General features: G+C 43.2%; 1 protein-coding gene across 2 annotated transcripts in view; it reads right to left on the minus strand.

Moving 5' to 3' along the window:
- BMPR1A (bone morphogenetic protein receptor type 1A) overlaps window positions 1-16,014 on the minus strand; it is a 189,086-nt gene extending 173,072 nt beyond the window's left edge. The window contains exon 1 of one of the 2 annotated variants that reach the window (XM_065551829.1): window positions 15,600-16,014. The gene's annotated coding sequence lies outside the window, so the exon portion shown is untranslated. The remainder of the gene's footprint in view (window positions 1-15,599) is intronic. The other variant, XM_005293994.5, reaches the window with a different exon arrangement.

The raw sequence follows: 16,014 nt of genomic DNA on the forward strand, positions 1-16,014 counted from the left end.
GCATCCACCCCAAGCGCCACCCGCTACAGCTGCCATTGGCCATGAACTGCGGCCAGTGGGAGCTGCAGGGGCGGCACTGCGCCTCCCTGTAGGAGCAATAGGTGGGCATGCTGCTTCTGGAAGCTGCGGGGGTGGCGCCTGCAGGGGGGGGGGCAGCGCACAGAGCCGCCTGGCCACACCTCCATGTAGGAGCTGGAGTGGGGACATGCAGCTGCTTTTGGGAGCTGCTTGAGGTAAGCACCTCCCAGAGCCTGCACCCCTCAGCCTCCCCTACTGCACCCCAGACCCCTGCCCCAGCCCTGATCCCCCTCCCGCCCTCTGAACCCCTCGGTCCCAGCCTGGAGCACCCTCCTGCACCCCAAACCCCTCATCTCCAACCAGAGCCCTCACACACCCCTGCACCCCAACTCCCTGCCTCAGCCCAGAGCCCCCACCTGCCCTCCAAACCCCTCAGTCCCAGTCCGGAACACCCTCCTGCACCCCAAAATCCCCAGCCCCAAACCCAGCCAGAGCCTGCACCCCCTCCTGCACCCCAACCTCCAATTTCCTGAGCATTTGTGACCCACCGTACAATTTTTATACCCAAATGTAGCCCTCAAGCCAAAAAGTTTGCCCACCCCTGCCCTAGATAAAAGAACAGTAATGGGACAAGAATCCCCATTTTCTTTGCTTTTCTAAAAGTTGGGGGTGGAGTTACTTCATATTTGGAAGTTTCCCTTGGGCAGTAGGAGGAATACCACTTGTCATATGAAGTTCTGGCTAGTACATTTAGTCCTCTGACTATACACTACCTAGGCAAAAAAAAAAAAAGTTTATAAACCCTATGAGGAAGGAGGTGGGTGTGAGGGAGGATGAGAAAGACACTGGCAGGATAAATTAGAAAAGAAATCCAGTATTCTGAAAGTCAGATTTGGAAAGGAGATGTAAGGAAAGGCCAAAGATGTAGGTGAGAATTACGCAGGGAGAAATATCTGAGTTTTCTTAGATTAGGAAAAGTGCATGCAGCTTAGTTGATCTTAGTAACACTTTTTCTCTATCACAGGGTAGACCTCAAACAACTACACTGAGGTAAATGTTGTTAACCTGAGTCTACCCTAAGGACTTGGTCATGTTAGCTAAACCTGACCTAACTTTACCTTACATCTTTTCCTAATCTAAAGAAACCAAAGGGGGTGCAGGGAGAGTGAAGACAATCTAAGAAAAGATACACCATCAACTGTTAAAAAAAGGAAAACAGAAAAAACGAGGTGCCTGGTAGGGAAAGAAGGTATACAGACAAGCGATGCTGTAAGTTGTATTTTAAAAAATAAAAGTTGATTGCAACAAATGTTGCAATTAAATATAATACACAACTGGTTCATTCCTAACATCATAGGTATATGATAGCACATGCATTTTTAACGTTTCCTAGTGTCAGGTAAGTTTTTCAACCCCTACCTATTCATTTGTAAAGCACCCTGGGATCCTTCTGGATAAGAGGAATAACAGCATACAATTTCAAAGAAAAATTAATCAAATACACTTACATTCAATATGCATTCCCCTTGACTATTTGTTTTGAAAATATGTAATAAATATTAAATAAAAAGATTTAATAATGGTCATTTTGAAACTACTGACAATATGGTGTAATTTCTGATATCTTAAGAATAATTTATTTCCCAGTGTTTGAGAAAACATTGAAAACATATTTCCTCCCTGACTGTATCCTCCTCCTTTTGGCAATCATTGATTTATTATTAAACTCGTTAGCTTTCATGGCACCTGAAGGTGCTCAGTGACTCTGAAAACAAGGCCATTTATTCAGTTACCTATAGAATACTCATAGAATCACAGAACTGGAAGGGACCTCGAGAGGTCATCTAGTCCAGTCCCCTGCACTCAAGGCAGGACTAAGTATTATCTAGACCAGGGGTCTCAAACACACGGCCCGCAGGGTTATTTTCTACAGCCCACAAGCTCCTCGAGGCCCCCCCGCCCTCCTCCAGCGTTTACCTAGAGCGGCTCCGGTCCGACGCACACCGGGGCAGGGCCGGCCAATGGGAGCTGCTGAGGGCGGTGCCTGAAGCAACAGCCACACACACCCCTACACCTCTCTTTCCCCAGGTTCTGGCCGCTTCCCAGAGCGGCGCTGGGGCAGGGCAGGCAGCCTGCCCTGCCCCCGGTGCGCATCGGGCCAGAGGCCACCCCCCGAACCTCTCCTGCACCCTGACCCCCGTCCCTGAAACCCCTGTCGCACCCCTACCCCCTGCCCTGAGTCCCCTGCCACACCCCACACCCCTCCTGCACCCCAACCCCTCTGCCCTGAGTCCCCTGCCGCACTCTGCACCCCCTGCTGCCGAGCCCCCTGCTGCCCCCTGCACCCAGACCCCCTGCCCTGAACCCCCCCGCTGCACCCTGCACCCATCCTGCACCCCAACCCCCTGAGGAGCCCCCTGCCGCACCATGCACCCTGACCCCCTGCCATACCCCTCACCCCTCCTGGACCCCACACCCCAACTCCCTGCCTTGAGCCCCCGCCACACCCCACACCCCTCTTATCACATTATCTTCTAGGTGTTTGCAAATTAATTGCTTAATTATTTGCTTCATTATCTTTCCGGGTACAGAAGTTAAGCTGACTGGTCTGTAATTCCCCAGGTTGTCCTTATTTCCCTTTTTATAGATGGGCACTATATTTGCCCTTTTCCAGTCTTCTATCCGCCTTCCATGACTTTTCAAAGATAATTGCTAACGGCTCAGATATCTCCTCAGTCAGCTCCTTGAGTATTCTAGGATGTATTTCATCAGGCCCTGGTGAGTTGAAGACATCTAACTTGTTTAAGTAATTTTTGACTTGTTCTTTCCCTATTTTAGACTCTGATCCTACCTCATTTTCACTGGCATTCACTATGTTAGACGTCCAATCGCCACCAACCTTCTTGTGAAAACCGAAACCAAGTAGTCATTAAGCACCTCTGCCATTTCCACGTTTTCTGTTGTCTTTGCCCCCTCATTGAGTAATGGGCCTACTCTGTCCTTTGTCTTCCTCTTGCTTCTAATGTATTTGTAGAATATTTTCTTGTTTCCTTTTATGTCCTAGCTAGTTTGATCTCGTTTTGTGCCTTGGCTTTTCTAATTTTGTCCCTACATACTTGTGTTATTTGTTTATATTCATCCTTTGTAATTTGACCAAGTTTCCACTTTTTGTAGGACTCTTTTTTTGAGTTTTAGATCATTGAAGATCTCCTGGTTAAGTCCAGGTGGTCTCTTGCCATACTTCCTAGCTTTCCTACGCAGTGAGATAGTTTGCTCGTGCCCTTAATCATGTCTCTTTGAAAAATTACCTACCAACTTCCTGAGTTTGCTAAAGTCTGCGTTCTTGAAATCCATGGTCTTTATTGTGCTGTTCTCCCTCCTACCATTCCTTAGAATCATGAACTCTACCATTTCATGATCACTTTCACCCACGACCTTCCACTTTCAAATTCTCAACCAGTTCCTCCCTATTTGTCAAAATCAAATCTAGAACAGCCTCCCCCCTAGTAGCTTTCTTCACCTTCTGAAATAAAAAATTGTCTCCAATACATTCCAAAAATCTGTAACCTCAGAAATTTAAAAATGATGTCTAAATTCTTTGAAGCAGGGATTGTCTTTGCTCATGTGTCTTTTATAGAGCTAAGCACATCACTGGCGCTTAACATTAACTGATGCACTATATACCAATGCAAATCAACTAAAATGGTACTAAAAATGGTCTTGTGGTCATACATTTGAGGACGATGTTCTATTTTATCTTTCAAGTCTCTGGGATAAACAATGAGTTCCTCAGAAAGATAAAAAAGTCTAAACGGAAAGGCAAGTAGAAAATTACATCTCCCAATTTTTGAATTACAATTTTCACAAGATTTTATTCACTAGTCTTCAAAGTACTTTTAATAAACTAAAAATAAAATTCTTAAGGATTATAAGGTACTAGAGTAAAGTGAATTTGGAAATTATTAGTGAACACAAAGCAAAATAGTGCAGTTCTGGGATGGAGAAAAAATTACTTAAAATATTGCATCGTATTCCATTTCTATTACTGTGGTAATTTTATACAAGTTAGAATGAGATACAGCTGTAGTATGATGATTCATTAAATATTGTAGGTGTACACAAACAACAGTTCTAAATTTTACACAATATGCGTTAAGGCTTCAACCAACTTGTAACTATTGGGGGTTAGGACAAAACTTCCCAGGGGACAAGTTATCCACAGCTGCCTGCTGCAGGGTTTCTCACACCTTCCCCAGAAGTATCTGCTGCTAACCACAACTGGAGACAATACTGGAGTAGACGGAACACTAGTTTGATCCAGTATAACAAAATTCCTCCTATGTGTCTAATGATAAATTATTCCATGTATTTCTGTTTATTTAACTATCATCCCCCAAATTAAAAACAAAATTAAATTAAAAGAAACCCCTGGGGAATTAAGTAACAGAATTATATAATTCTATTAAAATAACACAGGAGGTGGTCAGTCAGCTGTGAATGACTGAGGGGAAATTCAGATCTCACCTTAATTCCCCTCCTCCACACAGATTTTAAGTAATATATATCATTGTAAATACATATACTCTATATCATTAGTAAACCATCTTCTTCTCAAAATTTCAAATGCTATTTTTGTAGCAGAATTTCTGGATAAGGAATGCACAGCTGCTGAGCAGATGTATAACTTCAGTATTTAGATTCCATTATTTCTATTTTCTTTTTACTAGACATTTTCAGATTTTCTATTCTCATCTGTTTTTTGACCTCCTCAGTTAGTTTCTCCCCTTGTTTTAGTTCATTATGCCAAATAATTCTCTAAATTAAGAACATCTTTATATTTGAAAAAGTTGTACATTTTAAGAGTTGTGGGAGGGTGTAGCACCTCCAGGGGCAAAACAAAATCAGACAGTTCAACAGAGGCTCAGGTCTAAGCAAAAACTGTCCTGTCTGAGTAGGGTTTTATTTCAGGGTTCGTGGTTCAACCTGAACTAGCAAGTCTCTAACTGGATTCCTTCCATGCAGTTTTAAGCGTAGTGAACTCAAAAACACAAACCATAAGGGATTGTTCCTATATTTCATCAGAGCTCCCTGCCCTACCTTCTGGGTAGCACTATATCTTAATCTGTGGCCTTGTCTACACACAAACTTTCACTGGTTTAACTAAAGATGTGTTTTTAGTTGGATTGATGCACACTCAAGTGTTGCTACTTTCAGATGAATTTAAGCCTGTGGCTTATATTGATTAACTTAATTTAGTAAACAATCTATTCAAGCTACACGGATATAAACCAGATTTAAATAGATTTAATAGTGTTCACACAACAGTTCTGAATCAGTCTAACAGAGTTTTTAAACTGTTGCAGTTGTGTCTAAATAAGGCTCATTTACTCTCAGGCCCAGCCCTCACATTAGGTGATTTTAGAAAAAAATTCTCACCAGTACTATCACTTGTTCAACTCCATCAGAGGAGCCCCTAGTGCAGGGGTCGACAACCTCTGGCACGCGGCTCGCCAGGGTAAGCACCCTGGCGGGCTGGGCCAGTTTGTTTACCTGCCACGTCGGCAGATTCAGCCGATCGTGGCTCCCAGTGGCAGCGGTTCGCCATCCCAGGCCAATGGGGGCAGCGGGAAGCGGCGCGGACGAGGGATGTGCTGGCTGAAGCTTCCCGCTGCTCCCATTGGCCTGGGACGGCGAACCGCAGCCAGTGGGAGCTGCGATCGGCCGAACCTGCCGATGCGGCAGGTAAACAAACTGGCCTGGCCCGCCAGGGTGCTTACCCTGGCGAGCCGCGAGCCAGAGGTGGCCGACCCTTGCCCTAGTGTAAACAAGGCTTGGGAGCTTTCAGCAATTTTTTTTAAGGCAACATGGCAGTTAAACCTGCTCAGAGAAAACATAAATGTAACCTTTGAAATGAGTAAAACAGTAAAAAAAAAAAAAACCACTTATTTTTTTTGTACATTTTTTATTGGAACATTTTGCTTTATTGAACAATTTACATTTTACTGAACCAATATATACACAATTTAAAAATAAAGTACATTATCACTAAACTCACAACAAATGCGAACACATAAAAGTAAAACTAACAAGAATCTTTTCCCATTCTTATTTACTCACATACATTTCTGTTTTGTCTCCAGCAGTAGAGAACTTCATAAACAAGATTTTAAAAGTTTAACTGACATAATGGTAAGAATACAGGTAACCAACAGAGCCTTACCTATAAGCAGTTTCTATCTGTGCACCTAGTCAAACCATTTGAGACGGTTTTTGCTAAATTTCCCTAGTACAGAGGAAGTCTGAGCATAACAAACCCTTCTTTTAGTCTGTTGAGCCTAACCAAGCTGACTACACCCTAATTAACTAGCTACTAGCTGTCAGAACTTTACTAAGCAGTCCCCCAAACCGACTAGGAATTAATCCTCAGGGCACTGCCTGGTTCTGTGGGGATGCAACAAGGCTTTTGGGTCCCCATCCAAGGAGTATCAAAAGACCTGCACTTCCCATTAAAGGGAGAAAAGGGTACCTTTGAGCAGGGTGGATAAAAATCAATGATTTTTTTAATTGGATATATTTTTTAATCAAAAAGCATTTTATCAAAAATATCTGAGGAAAAAACCTATCTAAAGATAGTTTTAATTAAGATACATAATAGCTCAAAGATATCTCATCATGGAATAGGGATTATAAATACTAATTCTATAATGTGAGACAGTATATTCATATAATGTTGAAGAAAAGTTTTGTAAATGAGTTTCAATAGTTCATGAATGAGTGATCCAATTTTATGGGATTCCAGGGGCTTCTGTATAGACTATTTAGGTTAATCTTTCTATCTACCCAATGGGACTCAGTGCTCAGTACAGAAGATACCATCAGAGAAGATAAACTGCTTAGCTTCGCAGTTCTCAAACTGTGGATTGGTGACTCCAGAGATAACATGCTTGTTAACAGCAAAAATGTTTTTAAATAAATATATAGAGGTGAAAAATAAGAGACCTCAACCCTATTGTCCCTTTGCAAATTCGTGTACACAGAGTCAATCCCTTACCTCTCTCTAAAAGTTCAAAGTTTCAAAAAGTTCAATGAATAGAAGATTGTTGGTGGCGGAATAGATCTGGACAAGGAGAAGAAGTCTGGAGATAAACATGAGAAGGGAGGGATAGGCAGTAGAAACAAAAGTGAAACTGTTTGAGCAGCATATTCCAGAAGTCTTGAGGTCTTTTTGAGTGTAGCCTTCATAGATTTGAGATCTACCATACCTTTCACTCACTAGAAGGGAAAACCTATAATGGCAACAGGCCATAAAAGAGACCCAGTTCGGGGATATTTTAATGAAGTTCCTCTACCTGTGGATAAGACAGGCATGAGCGCAAAATGCAAACAGTGCAACAAAGAAATGCAAGGCCTGGTTGTCCGAATGAAACAACATCACGAGAAGTGTTCCTTCTCAGGAGGAAGCTGCGTTGAAGATGATGAAAGGAACATGTCTGAACATACAGGATCTTCAGGTAACAACCAACAAGAATGCACTTTTATGTAGAAATCCATGATTAAATCGAGTCTTCCTGACTAGTGATTTAAATCAAATCCACCCTGCCTTCAGTGAACTGAGATAAACAAAAAGCCATGAAAAAGGTACATCTTCAAGCCCCAACTATTCATATACCATTCATTTCTATCACTCTCCACTTCTCCCTTGTTTCAGTTAAATATTTTCACTTTTACTTCCATCTCTCTAACCCAGAAGTCCCTACTGCTTTAAGAAAGTTTTTCACATCTCCTTTTGGAACCTCTATTCTTTCCCATCAGCAGGCAGGATCACTAGGAAGCAATGAGAAGTGCTCTCTATCTCAAAGGTTTCTTGCCCCATAAGCACAGCAGCACAGGACAGTGACTGCATCTCTGCAGCATCTGCATATTCTGAGTTCCCAGAAGAGTAAAAACAACAAAGACAGCGGTCAGTTTGCAAAGTCTTATTGGCAGCCATGTAAGTACGAAATGTGAGATTATCCCAAATTAAAGTCTTAGGGGTGTAACAGGGAAGAGAAAAGGGGCATGGGAAAATATAAAGTACTCACTCTAACAAATATTAACCCCTGAAGGCATCATGTTCCTCAGAGGTAGTTACAGTCTAATTCAAAACCCACTGAAATCAGTACGTCTGTTCACTGTCTTCAATAGGTTTTGGATCAGACCCTTAAATAGCACAACTCACAGCCTCTGAAGAGAGCCTGAACTAGTTATTTTCCACAAGAAAAATTGTGGTTCATGATTCAGGACCACACAGGTTATGGGTGTAATATGAGAAATAAAATTCTCTCGGCTCTGACAGACATGAAATACACATCAAGAGGAAAAAAAGCCAACACTGCCATGTGTTATTTAGGTTTGTACTTTGCTACATTCTATAGTGTCATTTGTTTTTCTACCACACTTTTGCTAAAATAATGCTTGCATTTTATCAGTCACGATATAATAGTTATCTCATTTTCAAAAAGGTGATGAGCTGTGGGAGTAGATATATGAATAGTAGCTGGAACTACCTTTATTTTCTATACCAGTGCTTTCTAGTGAAGCTTTAGCAAGGATTATTAAATGTTTAAATGACATCTAGGGATTATTACACCTAAAACAATTATTTTGAGTTTGTATAGAAAAATTTAAAAATGGCCTCTATATAATTTCCCATATTTACTGCTAAAGAGACATTAAGGTAGTTGCCTGAAGTTATTAGGCACATATTGCACTGCACAAACTGACAAGCTTCAGTACTGTAGAGGTGAAGAACAACATTAAGGTTTTTTTTTTTTTTCCTTTTTACAGCAGAGCTTGAATCAGATGGTGGCATATTACAATTGCATTTAAAGGGTATTACTTCCCTCTCCACAACAGACTTTTTGCTAGGCTTACACAGGAAAGAGTATCAGAGGATGCAGTTGTGTAGTGTTGAAATGCATTCTATAAATTATTCCTTTCTAGGATATTTAATTGTTTTTAGTGGTTCTCATCTGACAAAATGTTTCCACTCAACGATATTCATGTAAGTATTTATTTTGTTATTTATCCATTTTGTTATTTTTTTTAAATCGCACAAATACCACTGAATACATGCATATTAAGACCAGCTACATATGTTTATAAAATTTCAAATCTTAGAGATTGGAATTGTGTCCCCCATAATGTTTGGGCAGACCCTAGCACAATGGGACTCTGATCAGGGCTGGTGCATCTAACACAGAGGTGGGCAAACTACAGTCCGCGGGCCACATCCGGCCCACGGGACCCTCCAGCCCGGTCCCTGAGCTCCTGGCCGGGAGGCTAGGCCCCAGCCCCTCACCCACTGTTCCCTCTCCCGTGCAGCCTCAGCTCACCACGCCACTGGCGCAATGCTCTGGGTGGCGGGGCTGCGAGCTCCTGGGGCAGCGCAGCTGCACCCGGTGCTCTGTGCTGCATGGTGGCATGGCTGGCTCCAGCCGGGCAGCACGGCTGCCAGCCACTGGTGCTCTGGGCGGTGCAGCTGTAGTGCCGCCAGCCACCAGTGCTCCAGGCAGCACGGTAATGGGGCAGGGGGGGTTGGATAGGGGGCAGCAGAGTTCGGGGGGGAGGGGGTCAGGGGCCGGGGGTGTGGTTAGGGGTCGGGGCGGTCAAAGGGCAGGGAATAGGGGGGTTGAATGGGGGCAAGGGTCCCGGGGGGGGCAGTCAGGAAGGAGAGGAGAGGTTGGATGGGGCGGCAGGGGGCAGTCAGGGGTGGGGGTTCTGGGGGTGGTCGGGGACAGGGAGAATGGGTGGTTTAACGGGGTCAGGGCTCCCAGGGGGGCAGTCAGGAAGGAGAGGGGGCTTGGAGGGAGGCAGTTAGGGGCGGGGGGTCCAGGGGCAGTCAGGGTACAGAGAGCGGGGGGGTCGGATAGGGGGCAGGGTCCGGGCCATGCCTGGCTGTTTGGGGAGGCACAGCCTCCCCTAACCGGCCCTCCATACAATTTTGGAAACCCGATGCGGCCCTCAAGCCAAAAAGTTTGCCTGCCCCTGATCTAACAACTATAGTTAGGCTTGGAACGATTACATTTTTATTGGTAAATGTCCATAAACATTGATTTCCACACGCCGCCAAAAAAAATATCCATCAATAATAATCAATGTATGGATAGGCAAAGAAAGAAAAATGTTGCTTGAGAAATTATTAGAGTTTGATTTAAGGATATTTATTTTGTGTATTTTGCCATGTGATGCTGAAAATTTGTATTAACTGTTACAGAGCTTCAACTTTTTGAATCTCAACATCTACTGTGATGAAATAATTACTGTCTGATCCTGCCATAATTTCCCATACCTGTGAAACATTAAATAGATACAAATAAAAAAAGCTAAAAAATAAACATTAATATTATCAGTCAGAATTATAAAAAAAATAAAAATTGAATTCTGCCCAGCCCAACTATAGTAATGTAAATATCAATTAATAAGATCTCCGATCTTCTCACATTAACACTATACAAATTCTCAACACTATGCCCATAGTCCAATGAGCCTCAATATATGCCAGTCTTTTGCATTTCAGTTTATCAAGCTGTGTAGTTCAAGAGACAAGAGAGGGAGGAAGTAATCTCTTAGTACCTCAGTATCAACAAGGAGAGAGCCTCTAACAAAAGTCAGGAGAGAAAAGGAGTCTAAGGATCACCGTTGGTTTTCCAGTTTTAAATCATGAAGATAAAGGTTTTCCAGTTTTAAATCAGTCTCTCTCTTTTTTCAATCACCAGAGGTCCAGCCCCATTATTAGAGTTAATCTTTCAAACTGTGTGGCCCCAATAAGGAAGAAAGATAAACCCAGTAAGATGTTGGAAAGCTTGTTTGCATGAGATATCCACATTCTGTCATGCTGGAAACCAGCTCCTCAGTTTTGTTCCTCCTCTATGGCAGGCCAACTATTTTTTTGTTTAACTTAAGGCTGATGAAGAGCAAGCATAACATATTGAATATTATTGCTGTACTGGGTCCTTAATAGGAATATATCTTATATTTATCCATTTACTAAAAAATGGTGTACTGTTCCTAGACAGAAGTGCCATGAAACCCCACGCTATTGTTTTATTGTTTTAAATTCCTGAATATGGTCAATTTCCCCCCCCCCCCATTGGAAATTAACTGACTCAGTTTAGTTTTTCAATTCATTTCCTTATCCTCACCAAGAATTATGTATCTCTCACTCCAATATTTTCATTTTTTAAATATGTCTAATATATATCAGATTCAGTATGTCTCAATTTTTATGTTATTTTTGTTTTAATTAAATATCTTTTCCAGAAATGGTATGATTTACATGTTCAAACTCAAATTATTTTAATCACTTGTGGGGAATATTAACAGCTGTGAAGACTTTACCTTAGCTCCTAAGCCAAAGATCATGAAACAAAAAATGACAAAATAGTTTCTTTCATTTCCGAAGCAGAACGACGACATTGTAGAGGAAACACAGAAACCTGATGTCACCAGCAAGGAGTGCAGATGTTAGTTAGTAAGGTAACTGAAGAAGAAACAAAGCATCAAGATTTTATGGGGATAATCGGCTTAAAAACAAAACAAAAAAACCTCCAAGTTATCAGTCCATAGAAGATTTGCATCTAAAGGGGCAATTACTCTGCCTTGCAACGCTCTGCAAATTAAACCAGTCTATTTGCCGTACACAGTATCCTGCTTTTTAGGAATAATAATGGAGGAAGTGAGGCTCTGAGCATACTCTCAATCTCCAAATATTCTACCACTGAGTGGGCTATCCATCTGCGCCACTTAAAAAAAATGTCAAGAGATTTGGCTTGATGTTACTGAGTTCTTCCTCACTATTGCTTATTTTCAGAGGTCAGATAAAGAAAGAAATGCCCACTGGCTTGAAGACTGAGTTCCTCCTTATCAAAAAAGCACCTCATGGGATTGGGAGATGATGGGGCGCATTCCCAGAAAGCAACAGTAAGGAGAACTCCCTATTTGCAACTTCACACAAGAATGCCTGGAAGATTTACATATTTAAAAAAACCCTGCCCTATCAGTCCCTTTCAGTGAGTCATACCATAAAGGTACTGTATACAGCCCTACAGCTGGACTGACTCATAGCTGGTTATCTGCTTTTGGGAAAACAGACTGTTTCGTTCATCAAAGATGCCAGCCATGAAGAGAAGTGGGGTTGAGGATGGATTTTTTTCAAGGAGGTTGGTGAAGTAGGGTATGTTTCTCTTGACAGAAATAGGATTGGCGCATGCAGTGTATGCACAAACTCTTGGATTCTGCCTTCTCCCCCTTTCGTGCAGGAGAACTGCACCACTGCTCTTGCTGTGGAGCCAACATCTCTGGCCTTGCAGCTTAAAAAGCCATGGAAATTTTCAGCTATCAAGCTAAGAGATCAAAAGGGTAAAACTGAAGTTCACTAATCTACTACACTTTTTTTAACCCCCCCCCCTTTAAAAAAAAGTGTTAATGTAGTCTACATGTAGTTTCTCAATATTTTATTTTTTACAATACAAGTTAATATGCATGCTTAACAAATCCTTCACTGAACATATTTTAACATTACACACCTGCACAGCCTTTACCTTGCTTCACAAAAAAAAATATTAGAAATATAACTGCAAAGGGTTTTTTATATTAAATCTAAACCCAAAATAATATTCTTCATACCATGCTACAGAGGACACATCTTAAAAACTCCAGTAGGCACGCTCTAGTCTCCTGCTCTCATTCAGAAGCCTTTTCACATCCACTCTCAAACACTTTTAAGCAGTAGCAACATTCATCTATGGTGGACATTTTACTGGGGTAATTAAAAAACACAACAACAAAACAAATACACACTTCTTCTCATCTGCCATGGCCAAAAACAAAATCTCAACACAACTGAGGCCTTGGCTACACTGGCAGGGTACAGTGCTGCAACTTTCTGCGCTCAGGGGTGTGGAAAAACACCCCCCGAGTGCAGCGAGTACAGCGCTGTAAAGCGCCAGTGTAATCAGTGCTTGCAGTGCTGCACGCTCGCTCGCAGCGCTGCAAGCTATTCCTCTCGGAGAGGTGGAGTACATACAGCGCTGCGCTGACGGCGTGACTACACTCGCGCTTCACAGCGCTGCCACGGCAGCGCTGTGAAGTCCCGAGTGTAGCCAAGGCCTCAGAACAAATCTGACCGAACTTTTGCAGTAACTACCCAAAAAAAACCCTATGAAAACTAACAGTCACAAAGCCTAAACCTAACAGAAAATTGTATAAGAACAGTTGGTTCCATATCCATACCAACTGGAGGAAAAAGAAGAACCAAGAGAATATATTAGAGTACATACATTTTTATACTCTTGATTCCAGATTATACTGGAACCAAGGAACAAGCACATGTGTCCCCCTTAAAGGTTTTGCTGCAGTCAGTATTTTTGTGGTTCATATAGCTATATCTGCAGAGACAATGTCAAGAAGATTAGATTTGGTTTTATATAGGGGCTTTTATTGCAAAATCATTTGAAATACCTTGTAGTTAGAGTTTAAAATACTCATATTTTAATCAGTGAAAATCACTCTAAAAATTAAAAAAATATTTTTGGGGGTCACAATTTAGAAACAGTAAGGAAGGTAAGTTTTCCTTATGAAAGTCATAAGACACTAGCTTTACCAAATACATTAATCTTCTATGTTAAATGAATGTCAAATAGTACCTACTAAGATCTACACCCACAGGTGCAGGTTCTTGCTTTTAGTGAAGTACTTCACAGTTGCTAAACAAAAACTCAATCCCTATCAGTAGATCTTAAATATTTGTAATATAAAATATGCATCTGTTAAACAACTATGTCAAAAATGTTACCCTGATTTTAAAAAGGTGAACAGATTTCCACCAAGTTTTAATCACAGAGTTAGAAGTGCATACTTTGATATTAACTCTATTAATAAATCTCTGGACATGCAGCACTGTTGTGCAGTGCTATATCCAATGACAGTCCTTATCTCGTAAGTTTTTTTTCTTGGGTGATCACTGAAAAGTTATCAGAGTAGCAGCTGTGTTAGTCTGTATCCACAAAAAGAAGAACAGGAGTACTTGTGGCACCTTAGAGACTAACAAATTTATTAGAGCATAAGCTTTCGTGGACTACAGCCCACTTCTTCGGATGCATATAGAATGGAACATATATTGAGGAGATATATATACACACATACAGAGAGCATAAACAGGTGGGAGTTGTCTTACCAACTCTGAGAGGCCAATTAATTAAGAGAAAAAAAAACTTTTGAAGTGATAATCAAGCTAGACCAGTACAGACAGTTTGATAAGAAGTGTGAGAATACTTGGTAAGACAACTCCCACCTGTTTATGCTCTCTGTATGTGTGTATATATATCTCCTCAATATATGTTCCATTCTATATGCATCCGAAGAAGTGGGCTGTAGTCCACGAAAGTTTATGCTCTAATAAATTTGTTAGTCTCTAAGGTGCCACAAGTACTCCTGTTCTTTTTGAAAAGTGATCATCACTTTAAATATGTATTCTCAAAACAGATTTTTCACCTTCTGCAAAAAATTAATATAAAACGTGATCAACCTCTCACTTGCAGAACAGGTGAAACTGTTGGATTTAGATTCTGCAATATTGTTTCTTGGTACAGAATCTAGTCTAAACATTTAAAGGATTCTGAAGTGTTATTATTTAGCCAAACTGCTTCTTCTAGATTTTGTAGTCAGTTACACAGATATGCAACCTAAAACCTAACAGACCATTTACCTGAAGTACAGAAATTATCAAACACTTTAATGTTTAACTGTTGAATTATTACATGTTTAATAGAAACGATGCAACATAATTTTGTTTAAAAACACCTCTCACAGGTAGAAATTAAAGATCCTTCATGAAAGCCCTTACTAACCTAAGTAATGCCAGTGAGACTCGTCCTGTACCGGTATAGATTGTATACCACCCAGCCTGAAATTACATGACCAAAATGGGGGGGGGGGGGGGGGAGCCACTGTAGCAGACAAACAAGTAAAGCTCTAATATTGCAAGTGGCCTCGCACTGGGTGACCGCTCTGCCCATACAGAGACCCACTGACTTCCATGGGCCCGCTGCGTCACTGCAAGGGCCCACCCACAATGCGCACACTTGCGGGACTGGGGCCTGCTTTGCGGAGCAGCGCCAGCACCCCGGGAGCCGAGGAGCGTTGGAAATAACGTTACTGTCGCGGGTCACGTTAGCCCGCTCAGGCAGCGCCCGGCGCAGGGTGAACGCAGCGAGAACGAGCGCTGCCGGGGGGCTGTTCCCGCAGGAGAAGGGGGCACGACGTGCAGGGTGATTGCGGCACCCAGGGCTCCGGCGGCAGAGGTGGCTACGGGCGTGAAGCGCGACTAGGGCCCAGCCCCGCAGCGCACCCCCGTAGGACGGGGGCCTCGGCGATAGCTAGCGACCAGCTTGGATGTCCCTCCGTCGGCCCGGGGCAGCACAACGTGCCCCCCATCAGTGCACCCCGGGCGGACATTTCCCAGACAGCCGGAGGCTGCGGGAGAAGCCGGCCCCGCGAAAGCGCGCTGGGCCTCTCGCCCCCCCGGGACTCCCGACACTCACCCGTCGCAGGGGTCCGTCATTCTCTTCGCTGGGGGTCGCTCCCCGTGCACCCTGCGAGCGGCTCCTGGCCTCACACGGCCCGGCTAGACGGTGGGGGTGGAGGCGGGGGCGCGAGGAGAGGGGACACGGCGCAGGCTCCGCCGCCACCGCTCACAATCCCGACGCCCGGCCAGAGCCCTCTGAATGCGGGAGGGGGGAGCAGGACTCCAATCACTGCAGCCAGCGACACCAACCAGCACCGGGGAGGAGGAGGCGGAGCGCGCAACCGCCGCAGCCAGACTGGCTCACTCGGGGCTAGCACCCCAGTGGGACACCACCGCCCTCACGCGCCGCCAACCTCCAACTGCTACCAGTGCCTCCCGAGGGGAGCCGAGCGCTGCTCGGCGGAGATTCCCGAAGGCTTCCCGCCCGCCCC

This window comes from Chrysemys picta, chromosome 7 (assembly GCF_011386835.1).
Source record: "Chrysemys picta bellii isolate R12L10 chromosome 7, ASM1138683v2, whole genome shotgun sequence".
Classification (NCBI taxonomy): Eukaryota; Metazoa; Chordata; order Testudines; family Emydidae; genus Chrysemys; species Chrysemys picta.